This window comes from Adiantum capillus-veneris, chromosome 24 (genome assembly GCF_014529385.1).
Source record: "Adiantum capillus-veneris isolate H3 chromosome 24, ASM1452938v2, whole genome shotgun sequence".
Taxonomy (NCBI): Eukaryota; Viridiplantae; Streptophyta; class Polypodiopsida; order Polypodiales; family Pteridaceae; genus Adiantum; species Adiantum capillus-veneris.
In genome coordinates this window covers 124,835,107-124,847,115 of record NC_140954.1, presented here as the reverse complement: position 1 = coordinate 124,847,115, position 12,009 = coordinate 124,835,107, and positions in this window count along the sequence as shown.

Here is a 12,009-nt window from a genome sequence, read left to right as displayed (position 1 = left end):
GCCCTCAAGCAAGATGTACGTCAAGGATTCATTATATTTTCTAATTGTTTTGAAGATTATTGAATAGAATGGGCGATGGCTATGGAATTAGCCAACGATGAATATTTTAAGCTTGACAACATGCTTGCACCCAAAGGTGCGGAAAAAAGTGGTTTTTGAAATCTCGGAGAACTATAGCAGGAAGATAAAAAAGAATATTGAGCAGGGTATGTTAGGCCATGTGGCGATGGCTCCTACTCAACCGCACAGTCTGCGATGAAATTCAAGTGGAGAATCAAGTAAACCAAGGTGTGTAAGGAGTTCCACATCAATGGATACGTATTGTTCACAATTTAGCAGGGAAAATGCAACAGTTGTGATTAACTATGATGAACAGAGGAAAACCAAGAGGAGGAAGAAACATAGCTACACCTTTCCTTGGTTCATGCTACAATTGTGGAGAAGAGGGGCACTATGCTCCGGACTACCCACACCCACCTAGATAAAGAGGAGGCATGTACCCCATATTTGGTAGAGGTAGAGGGTAGAGGCTACTCAATGGTCCAAGAGAGCAACCAGTTGACAATCTGGAACCATCTTCCTGACTAGGTAATGAGAAAATTAATAGGATTAATATCATTGGAAATGGCAGGTAGGATGTGAACTTGTTGGCCAACAAAAGGACTTATGGCGATAGAAAAACAAAAATGGAGCAAGAGACTAGAACCCGCAAAGGGAGAGAAAGATGGATGTTGATAAAGAACAAGTAGAGACTAGCAAGAGGAGGAGGCATTACAGGATGGATTTGACTAGTTGTGCTCAATCTGAAGACCAAAGAGAGCTACCTCCATCCTATGCGATGGGAGATGGAGATGATTCAATGGTGAGCTACAAAAATGATACTAAGACGGCCTATGATGAAGGATACATAGGTACCAAGGAGGAAGGGAGTGATGAAAATATTTTGAAGATCGATGCGAGCTTTTTAAAGTTACGATAGATACCCCCTACAAAGAAAGGTATGTTGTCTCATGTCCATGGTATAGATGTAGTAAAGGTTGCTGGTATGTTGGGTGAAGACCTAACTAAGCAGGAAAAGGAGAGTCACTACAAGAGATCAACTCAATATCGATGCCAAATTATCGACGTTTATGGATGGCGTGTGTATATACGTAGCTAAATCTAGAGGGAGGCCCAAGTTTTAAAAACTTTAATTTTTTGAATCTTGATGCTTATACAGACGGTGGTATCGATGATTGTCCCGATGTGCTTCCTTTGCATGTACTTGATCATCATACCTACTCTTGCACCTTCACATTCACCTGTAGATGTCCTCATCTCTAATTTTCTCAATTATTGGAATTGACATGTTATGGTTGCACCATTATTGCCCACCCCCCATGTTGTACATTTATGTTCAATCAAAGAAGTTTTTTATTGAATTTGAAACTTGGTGATGCAACCAATGATGGTTGCACCATCATTGTTTTTCCCCCTTTTTGTATATTTATGGTCAGCCAAAAATGTTTTTATTGAATTTAAAACTGTAAAACTAAGTAAATAATTGAGCAAACATAATATAATAGCACATACTATATCTGCAAAGGTTTATTCTCATGTCCTACAACTTTTCTTTAGGCGGTTCCTCAATCCCCTTAGTCACAATCTGATGCATGTGTGGCACCAATCCCTTATCAAAGTACAACTTGAACCACACACCCTTTACTCTGCTTGAGATGTTTTCCATTCACCTACATCAATTGGTAGGTCCCATTGGGGAAAAAATTTTGTATCTTATATGGACCTATTTCTTCTTGAATTTCTTTTGGAAGGTGAAATCAACGTAGCTTTTGCATTTGTACTTTATCACCAAGTCACCCTCTTTTATCTTTTTTTCCATTGGAAAATGTTGATTGAACTTTGCAACTTGCTTATCCCTTTGGTTTACATAAAAATCTATTTGTGCTTCTCTACTCATCTGCATTAATGCCTCAAAGAAAGTAATCCAATCCTATAAAACATGTTCTTGACTTATATTAATTTTCCATATACCTTCCATTGCACTCAATGGTGCATGTGCTGGTAGCAACACTTCTAAAAGTCTAGAGTTAAAGATTCATATGGTGCCCTTCAAAATGCTCTCCAGACTCATTTTTCAATCGGAGTCATAATGCTCAAGATGTTGGAGTTGGGAGAATAAAGTAGTTTGCATATTCTTGCCATGTGAGAAAAAAGTAACAATGGCCTAAGGAGTATTCACAATTTGACAATTGAAGTGTTTGACTTATGGTACATGCTAGTCGTTTTAGATCCGCAATTGAAGTCCAAATGATCGAGATATGAGCAGATGAAGTTCCACCAGGAGTCAAGTCTACACCATTTTGGTTGTCCTAGGAAGAATTCCATCAAAGGTTTTTCAATGTTGCCAAGGTTTTGGAAGCTGGTATATAGCATATGAGACAAGGAAGAAGTGACGGCTCGCTAATCAAAGACCCCAGCACCAAGCTATAACTAGTCAAAGCTAGCAACACAAAAGAAGAAATGTTACGGGATTGACCGAATGGGCACCCACCTGGTCGGACACGTAACCGAACACCACATTTGTACTCTGTTAGTCTGAAATTAGGAACCTAGAAAAATGTTCTATTGCCCGTAAGCTTTCTACCTGGCTATACCTGACTCAATTTGAGGTTGTCAATCAAAAGTTAGAGTAATTTTAGTGAAATGCACTTGAAACAGCACTTAAAGACCAGAACACAGGAACTTTGATTTGTATCTTGGTCTCTATAAGGTATTTTTAGTTCAAACTTGAGATTTGGGATGAACTCTAGTATGTCTACAAGATCATCAAGTCAAAAATCCCCACTATGTTGAGGTACATGGATCGCGATCCATGTTCCCTTGTCAAATATTTTCTCCAAATTTTGACAGTATGTAGACAAGGTCATATGCAGGCTCTGTACTAATTTTCATCAAATTCTGAGGTTGAGGTAAATATGGCGATCCATGTTCAACCACATCTAAACTTGATCTCTTGGTAGATTGTTTCTCACTATGTCCACAACCTAAATCTCAAATATTTTTGGATATGGACTTGGTTTGATAGGTCAAATACCCAATACTTGGTTTGCACCGCGGTTCTCAGTTTGTCACCTGTTTTGATGTCTTTTGACCCAAATTTTTGCTGATTTTTTTTCGACAACTAGGCCTCGGGATATGTTTCCTTGTGTATGCACTACTGATCTAAAAAATTTTAAATCAAGGTGTCACTATGAGTACATGGATTGCGATCCATGTTTGGAGCCCAAATTGATTTTTCTTGGTACCATTAGAATCACCATGACTAATAGGTCCTATGGTATCAAAAATTTTGAAATTGGACATCTGGATTGAAAATTAGGTCAGTTCTTGTACTTTGTCAGAGTACTTGGCAATTCTAGGATTTTGGTCTGGTTTTTGGTATCCAAATTCACTTTTGAAATGACCACTAGACTCCTTGTGATGTCCTCTAGCTATGGTGCAAGTTTGGTATCAGTCTGTGACTGAGGAACATGGATCACAATCCATGTACCTGTGTGTCAAAAGGTACTAAAACTTGACACACAGCTTACCCTTCATCTCCTCATGCTAGCTATATGGTTTTTGTGTGATTTGGACTTGATTAGGTCAAGCAAAAGTCATCTCACAGATTTGTTTTAGGGCTTTCCTCTTTGCATTGTTTTTGGCTCTTTTCACCTACTTTTTGAACATTTTTGACAAAACTCCTTTGGGGACTTTTGTTCACAATGGTTTGTGCTACAGGCTAGAAAATTTTCTGTCCAAAAATTCCCCAAGGGTACATGGATCGCAATCCATGTTCCACCACTTTCGGATCTGGATTTTGGTGTGTTGATAGCTTGTGATATTTGTAGCTTGCTCCACAAAGAATTTCTAAATTTAGATAAGTTTTGTCCAACCAAAACTGACTTCTACAGTCTAATGTGATAGTTTTGACAATGTTTTGTTTTTTGCTCTTTTGACAAAAAAATTTAACTTTTTTGCAAATGGTGCTTTTGGAAAAAGTGTTTGTCTATGTCTCAGCTACCTACCTACTAATCAAATCTCAGCCAAAAATTTTGATGTGGTACATGGATTGCGATCCATGTTCCATCACATCTGAACTCCAAATTTGGCTTGATGATTTGTTGTATTGTCAATACTCTATTCCACCACTTCTTTTTGAATTTGGACAACTTTTTCCTTGTCAAAAGTGAGTTTTTCTATCTGTCCTACGGTTTTTGGGTATCTCACAGAATTTTGATGTTTTGATTAACTTTTTTCAATTTTTTGCTATGGTCCCTTTAGAAAGAGTTGTTCCACTAGTTATCAAAAATGTCAAATATCAGTCCCAAATGTCAAAAGGTACATGGATCGCGATCCATGTTTGACATTAATTTTTCATGAATTTGTTCTACTGGTTCTCTATTCCTTGTAGAAGCCAAATCTCACCGCTTTTTGAATTTGGATCCCAAAAGTTGAAAAACCCGAATTTTGTGTCTACAATGCGTCTTTTGTTGTTTTTGCCCTAACAATCAGTTTTGATGTGATTTTTGAGTTTTCTTACAAGAAAACTTGATGAGATTAATGTCCCACTAATGCACACTGTCAACGATCAATTTTTTGCAAAATTCGTCTCTGAGGTACATGGATTGCGATCCATGTTTCTCCACAAAATTTGGAAAAACTTTCCAGATTGCTTACAAAGAGTATGTTGATGCCTTTGATCCAAAAAAATTTGAATGTGGATCACTTTTGAGGTCTCTACCATCAAATTTTCATAATTTCAGGGTTATGGTTATTTTGGCCAAACTATGGTTTTTGCTCTTTTTTCCCTCAATCTTTTAGCCCAAATTTGATGTTGGTAATTTCTACTTACTTACTCCTAAGTACTAAAATGAAACATGAAACAAAAACAAAACAAAAAAGTACAAAATAAAGTCAAAACGGAAAACGAAACAGCACTCTAATTAAAGCATAGAGAAAATTGAAGAATGAAATGCTTTTGGCTATCTCACTCACAACCCTCTTTACCTCTTGAGAATAGATCTAGTAAGTCCTCGACTCCTAGACTCTACCAAGCACTAAACCCTATGTCTAGAGGCTTCACAGATAAGGTGTAAATGGAATGGAAAGACAAATATTTGAAAAAGAATTCTCTAAATACACACTAGGTCAGTGACCATCCAAGGATCGTATCCCCGGCAGCGGCGCCAGTGTTAGCAGATTGCCATAATGGATGTCTGTAGCATAGCGATTTGGCACTAACATAATGTCAATACTCAGGGAAGTGACTCGAATGGGGCACGATGACTCTTTGAGGTTGTTAATCTCAAAAAGTGAACCTTAACAAGCAAACACACCAACTCAACAAGAAAACCAACACTCAATGATGAGGGAAATCTGCCTATTGTTGGGTTTGGATCATATTTTCCCATTATGGGCCAAAATGAGCATTTGCAGATTGAATTTCCCATCTGGCTTGGATTTTTTTAATCCTAAGTCCATTTCACCCCAAATTTTAGGGCTCTTCTCCCAAAGTAAAATCAAACTATGTGGACAAAAATTTCTCCATTCTAGCATGTTGGTGAACATGGATCGCGATCCATGTCCAACAACATTTTGGGATTGTAATTGTTGCAACTTACTTGCACTTTCAAAAGGAGTATTAGACACAACTTTTTCCTATAAACTGAGGTGGGGGGACATGGATCGTGATCCATGTTCCACCCCCTTTGTGGACTGTGATTACATGCTTAGGTTCTACTAGGTGAGGGGAGCATTCCCATGTACTTAATTTTAAATTTGAACTTGGGTTTTCCTTCCAAAATCCGTTCGTCACATGTTGTAGAGCTGAGGAGGATCACACCTCACCGATCTAGTGAAGTGTGGGCGTCCGGTGTGGCTATGATAGGCAAAATTGTGGCAGTGTGCTCTAGGTCACACAAGCCCTATAGCTCTTTCTAAACTATCTGAATGCAAATGAGGTAGTCCTACCCTTTTCGACTATATGTGCCCGGCCTGCCCCAAATACAATGTGTATACTTCTTATTTACCTGCCCCAAATACAATGTGCATACTTACCTTATTTACCCATCTTTTGTATGACATACCACCTGTGACTCAGACCGCTCGTCGTTTGGACTTCTAGTCATCATTTGCTCCTGATTTTGCAATTTTTGTGTGTTTGAAATTAGCCCTAATTTTGACTTTTGCCAAATCATTCCATATTTTCATGCTCAAAGCTCTTGCTTTGTAGTTTCAATGTTTGCTTTCAAATATAAAATCCAAAGTTCTTGGCTCTGATTATTAATTTTTGACCATTATTAGGTTAAAAAGCAAAAAGAATTACTCAAAATTATTATTATTTGGCCAGAAATTTACTAAAATTATATCGTACATGCGTATATACACACTCTCACTCTATGTATTTCTTTCATCAAAATTTGTCGATATGGCTCAATACATTTCCAGACAAGAGTAAAAATATGCTAAAAGTTATCAAAAAACAAACAAATTTAAGCATCAAGCACACTTTATACATTGTGCACATAATCTCTCAACCACTTGTAGCGTAGTATCTCGTAATGTGTTGTTGTGTCAGCTATTGTAGCCACAGTTGTTACTCCCCCCTTCCCATTCTAAGTCACTCCAAACGAAGGTCCTGCTATGTGCATGGGTGAAAACAAGTTTTCTATGCATAGTGGTACAACCAAAGCTGGTCGATCGTAAGAGATGGCACAAGCAGGTGCATATGGGCTGGCAAGTGCATAGAAAGGGACTAAAGCAAGTGTGAAAGTCCTGGGTAGATAGGTAGCAACGGATGTGTATGACTAATGTAATTTTACAGGCCATAAATGGCTCCAAAAGAGCCAATTTAGATGGTAGGCAAAGATGATTTGAGGTGCACTTTTTTGTTTGAGATTGTAAAGCTTGAAGTGCTCAAGGAGCTAGTCTAGACGGCTCGTCAAATGGAGCTGTAGAGTGCAAGATATTGAAGTTTGATGCTCAAGTGCATTGCAGATCTTAGACGGATAGGGAAGATGGGGACATGTGCTCAAAGTTGGTCACAGTAGATATATTTAAAGAGCTTGTTGTATGGAGGTTGTCAATCTGTGCAAATCATCAATCGGAGCTAGGATGGGAGAGATATGATTAGTTTATGTTTTGTGAGGGGTCTGGTATGTGACACCTTGATTGCTTAGAAATTCGTGCCACCTAGTAGATTTTTGGGTTTGATCAGGCTCAAAAGGGTGATATGCATCACATGAAGTCAGCAGGAATTGACGGTGTGTTAATCAAAGTCCCGACGTACAAGATATGCGGGTTTGAAGTTTGGTGGCAATTGTCGATAGAGCAGTCTAAGATGTTTTTTTCAATTATCGATTGGTGGGTCCGAGAACATCAAAAAAATAGCGGTGTTCTAAAGTCTTGTAGCCAAAAATAGGGGAGATCCACTGGGGCTTTACAGCTCACCCATTGGGTAAATGAGCAAAGAGAAAAGAGAGTTCAAAGGCTGCACTTGAAAGGGGAGTTTTATTGTGATTTTGCAAGATTGTATTTGAATCTTGGAGGGGGTGTGGTTATAGGCAGCCATGTGGCATCGATTGGAGCCACATGTGAGGGCTAGACGCAAAAAAGCATGGTATAAATCCCGCAAGGGGCGCCATCTGAAGGCGTCAAGGAGAAGGAAGAGCTCGTGGAGCTCAATGGCAATGGCGCCCTCCCTTGGTGCTGCATACGCTCGCGGGTGCCATGATGGGTGGCGACTGTAGGGAATTTCTTGAAGGCGATGGCATTGTTGCTGATGGTTGCCAGTAGTGATGTGGAGCATGCTAGTGATATGTGGCACCTGATAAGGGCCTGATCTCGTGCTCGTAAGCAACCAACAATTTTGAAGAGGAAAGGGAGGCCCCACTAGCGCTAGTGCTAGTGCAGGGGGAGCATCCCATAGTGTTGTGTGTGTGTGTGTGTGTGTGTGTGTGTGTGTGTGTGTGTGTGTGTGTGTGTGTGTGTGTGTGTGTGTGTGTGTGTGTGTGTGTGTGTGTGTGTGTGTGTGTGTGTGTGTGTGTGTGTGTGTGTGTGTGTGTGTGTGTGTGTGTGTGAGAGAGAGAGAGAGAGAGAGAGAGAGAGAGAGAGGTCAAGTCCAAGCAAAAGGGGCCTTCTCGTGAAGTGCATAAGGGGGAAGAGAGAGAGAGAGAGAGAGAGAGAGAGAGAATTCGACAAGCCCAGCTAAGAGGCAGTTTTCATGCATGTTTGCCAAGTCAAGCGGACACTCTGGTGCTCAAATATTTGCTAAAAATAGCAAGGTGTCTCTATAAAACAATTTTTTAAACGCCTTTTTGGGGTCTTTTTGCGGACCGACGAGGGGTCTTCCCAATGACCAAGGAAAAGCTTTTTTAAGTGAGGCTTTGGGCCATTTTTATGCCACGTGGATCTAGAGAGGGTTGTTGATTCTGGATGTTGAGCTTGTCGATGCATGTACCGGCGGATTAGCTTTGTACATGGTTGTTTTGATGATAGTAAATCCATTGTTGTTGTCTCTTTTGTGTCGATTCCCCCTTCTCTTCTTATCTTGTGTGTGTGTGTGTGTTTCTGGGTGTGTGTAGGTAGGTGTGCCAGCCCGAGGTCTATATTGTGCAAAAAAGAGATAGAGAGAGGTTGTGTGTGTGTAGAAGGCTGCAAATGAGAAGGTCAAGATGATTGGGCTTGTTTGGTGCGTTGCAACACATGTGTGTGTATGGTCATGTGCAAACAACGGATTGCTTGTGAGTTGTGTGAGTTTTGAACGTGAATTCTAGTGGATTGGGATGTTGTGTATACCTTGGGCTATGGGGAGGCATTTTGTTGTAATTCAAGTGTGTTCCCCTGTCACCCTCTCCGTCTTTTAGTGCCCCCACTGAAGAGTGCACTGATGCTTCTTATTGAAGTCAAAGCAGTTATCTTTGTGGTGCCAAAAGTGCAAGATTTGAAGAGCAGGACCTGATAGAGATGGCGTGGTCCAGTTTTCCCATTTTCACTGTGGTTGAGGATATGTGGAAGCCTTGCTGCAAGATTATGGTTTGTTTGTGTTGGAGAGTAGACTAAGAAGAGAAGAAGGTGCCTTACAAATTTTTCCATTGTTGGTTCATGGAATGCAAAACAGTGGCTCGCTCGAGGGCGGTCACTACAATAAAAAAAGTGCCTATCACGTGGGTTCAAAAGCAGGGATTCAAACGGTGGCTCGCTCGAGGGGGGTCACTACAGTAAAAAAAGTGCCTATCACGTGGGTTCAAAAGCAGGGATTATTTTAATCTATATTTTATCACATTTTCACATACAGAAGGGTGTTGAAAAAGTGATCTTGGACAAAAAATTACAGATTGAATAGAAAAAAGGTCCTTTTTATTGGGAAAAACCAGACGGGTAAGGGGTTTTTTAAATATCCCTTGAACGCACGTGATATATAGGCTCTACACATAGTTACCCCCTGAGGTGGTTTGATGGACTACCGGAAGAAGAAAATATGGATTGCAAAGCTTTGGAAGCGGCTTTTTGATGCCAATATGTGCCAGTGGTGCAGATGTATGAGAGATGGATGGTCTAAAGCAAAACCTAGACTCGGATTTTCGAGTATTTACATGGGAATTTGAAGCTCGTTAGAGAAAAATGGATGACTTAAATCAGAGTCTGGATGGGGATTTTTTAGCATTCACGTGGGAATTTGAAGCCCTTTGGATAAAGCTTATGGAGGTAACTGCTACGCAAAGTATTATTTTTTTAAAATTGAGCAAGTTTTTTGATTGCCTACATGAGGAGGTTAGAGAGAAAGTTGAGGCGGATGGGCATGTGACGTATGCTGAGATGGTAGAGTTGGCAAGAGGCCGATATCATGCCGCTCCGCTTCCATGATGGGAAAAAGAGCAAAGAACTGCATGCTAAGCTTTGTTGAAGCCTAAACATTTATTGAGCAGTGATGCGGGCTTGTTAACAGGCCAAGTTTAATGCTTGATGTATGCTAGATGTGGCTCTAAAGGGCCAACAGATGCCTTAATGATGCTAAAAAGGAGTATGCTTGAAGTGAGCACAGATGGGAGATTATGATCTAGAACTGCATTTCTTGAAGTGCTCTATCGAGCTGTCTTTACGGCTCATGGATTGGAGCTATGGTGAAGAAGTTATGGCAGTTTGAAGTTTGAGTCAATTGCAGATCCATACCGGATTGGGCAACTGCAACTGATGGGAGAAAAATGAAATGAATGCATGTGGTTGAAGTGCTCACTTCATGGTGTGCGTCGGTCTTTTCAGATCAATGATCAAAGTTCTGGTTGCAGATCCATACCGGATTGGGCAACTGCAACTGATGGGAGAAAAATGAAGTGAATGCATGTGGTTGAAGTGCTCACTTCATGGAGTGCGTCGGTCTTTTCAGATCAATGATCAAAGTTCTGGTTGCCAAGATATTGGCCGTTAAATATTCACCGGGGTCTCGTTCCGTGCTAGTCTGGTTGGCTCGGTAGGAGTGCCATTTGAGGATTTATGGGCTTCAACCACTTTCTAAAATATCGTTCAATTACTGATAGCAGAAAATTCCCAACATGGCTATGGCTTAAGAAGATGTGAAGTCGAAGGTCTCTCTCAAAATGCAATCACCTATACCTACATGTTAAAGGCATGTGGCACTATGCGAGAAATTGAAATAGCAGCAAAATTCATGATGATATTGTTAGTCAAGGACAGTTGGAGGAAGATTTTGTGCTTGGTAGTATCTTGATTGACTGTGCAATGCAAGAGGGCTCTTGACTAAACATGTCGCGCTCAACGGTGATTTGGGTGATTAATGTGGTGCCGTTACAAAAGCACAAAAAGCTCTTGATGAGCTCATAGTTCGAAATGTCATCTCATGGAGCATATTGATTGTGGGATATGCCTAGGAGAGTAGGAGGTGCCATGCATTGCCTTGGCTGGCATGTATGCCAAATGTGGTGCCCTTACTAGGGAGTTGGCTGCTCAAAAAGGGCCAAATTAAAGAGCACCATAATAGGGGGGGTTTATTGAGTGTGAAAGGGAAAGATAAAAGGAGCAGAAAGCGTGCAGGCAGCGGTACAAGGCGTAGAGAAAAGAAAGAGGAGCTCGCGCCCGCCTGTGGGTTGGTCTGACGAGCGCGTGGAAGAAGGAAAAAATTCCCAGCTTGCAAGGGCGACCACATTCGGAACCGTTTTCGCTAGATTTGGTGAGGTCGAATCCTGGACTTGCCACATCATCAAAGACATTCATGCACCACATCAGTCACGGCGCCTTGACTGATGGGCAAGAAAAAAATAGCGTAAAATTTTGGGAAGGGGGGCATCAACGAAAAGGAGGGCAGGGAGAGCTGGGAAGAAGAAGGAGCAAAGAGCTTGCTCTCTCGAGCTTGCACAAGGAGCAAAGAGCTTGCTCTCTCTCTCTCTCTTGAGCTTGCACAAGGAGCAAAGAGTTTCCTCTCTCTCTCTCTCTCTCTCTCTCTCTCTCTCTCTCTCTCTCTCTCTCTCTCTCTCTCTCTCTCCAATCAAAGCAAGGAGTATTCTCTCCCTCTCTCGGTCATAAGCAGCAAGGGCACACGAATCAAAGAGTGGAGGAGGCCATAAACAAGGGAGAGCTTGAAGCGGGGGAAAGGAGGGCATGCAAGAGCTTGAGAAGCTACCAAAGCAAAGAGAATAGGGTTATGAGAAGGGAAGTTCGGGGAGCTTGGGAGGTGAAAGAATCAAGGCTCTCTCTCCCTCTCTCGGTCGTAATCAAGTGAAAGGGGGTAAGCAAGGCAAAGCGGGAGAAGAAGCAAGAATGAAGTCTCTCTTGTCCTTGACTTCAACTTAGCTCAACAAAGAGAAGGGTGCTTGGCAAGAGCAGATATCAGATTTCGGCAGGAGAAGAAGAAGGTCGAACTGGAAAAGAGAAATTACCAAGGACATACAGAGCCTGACGCACTCAAAGTAAGTCAATTAAAGGAGAAGTCGAGGCTCGTGAGCGGAAAATAAG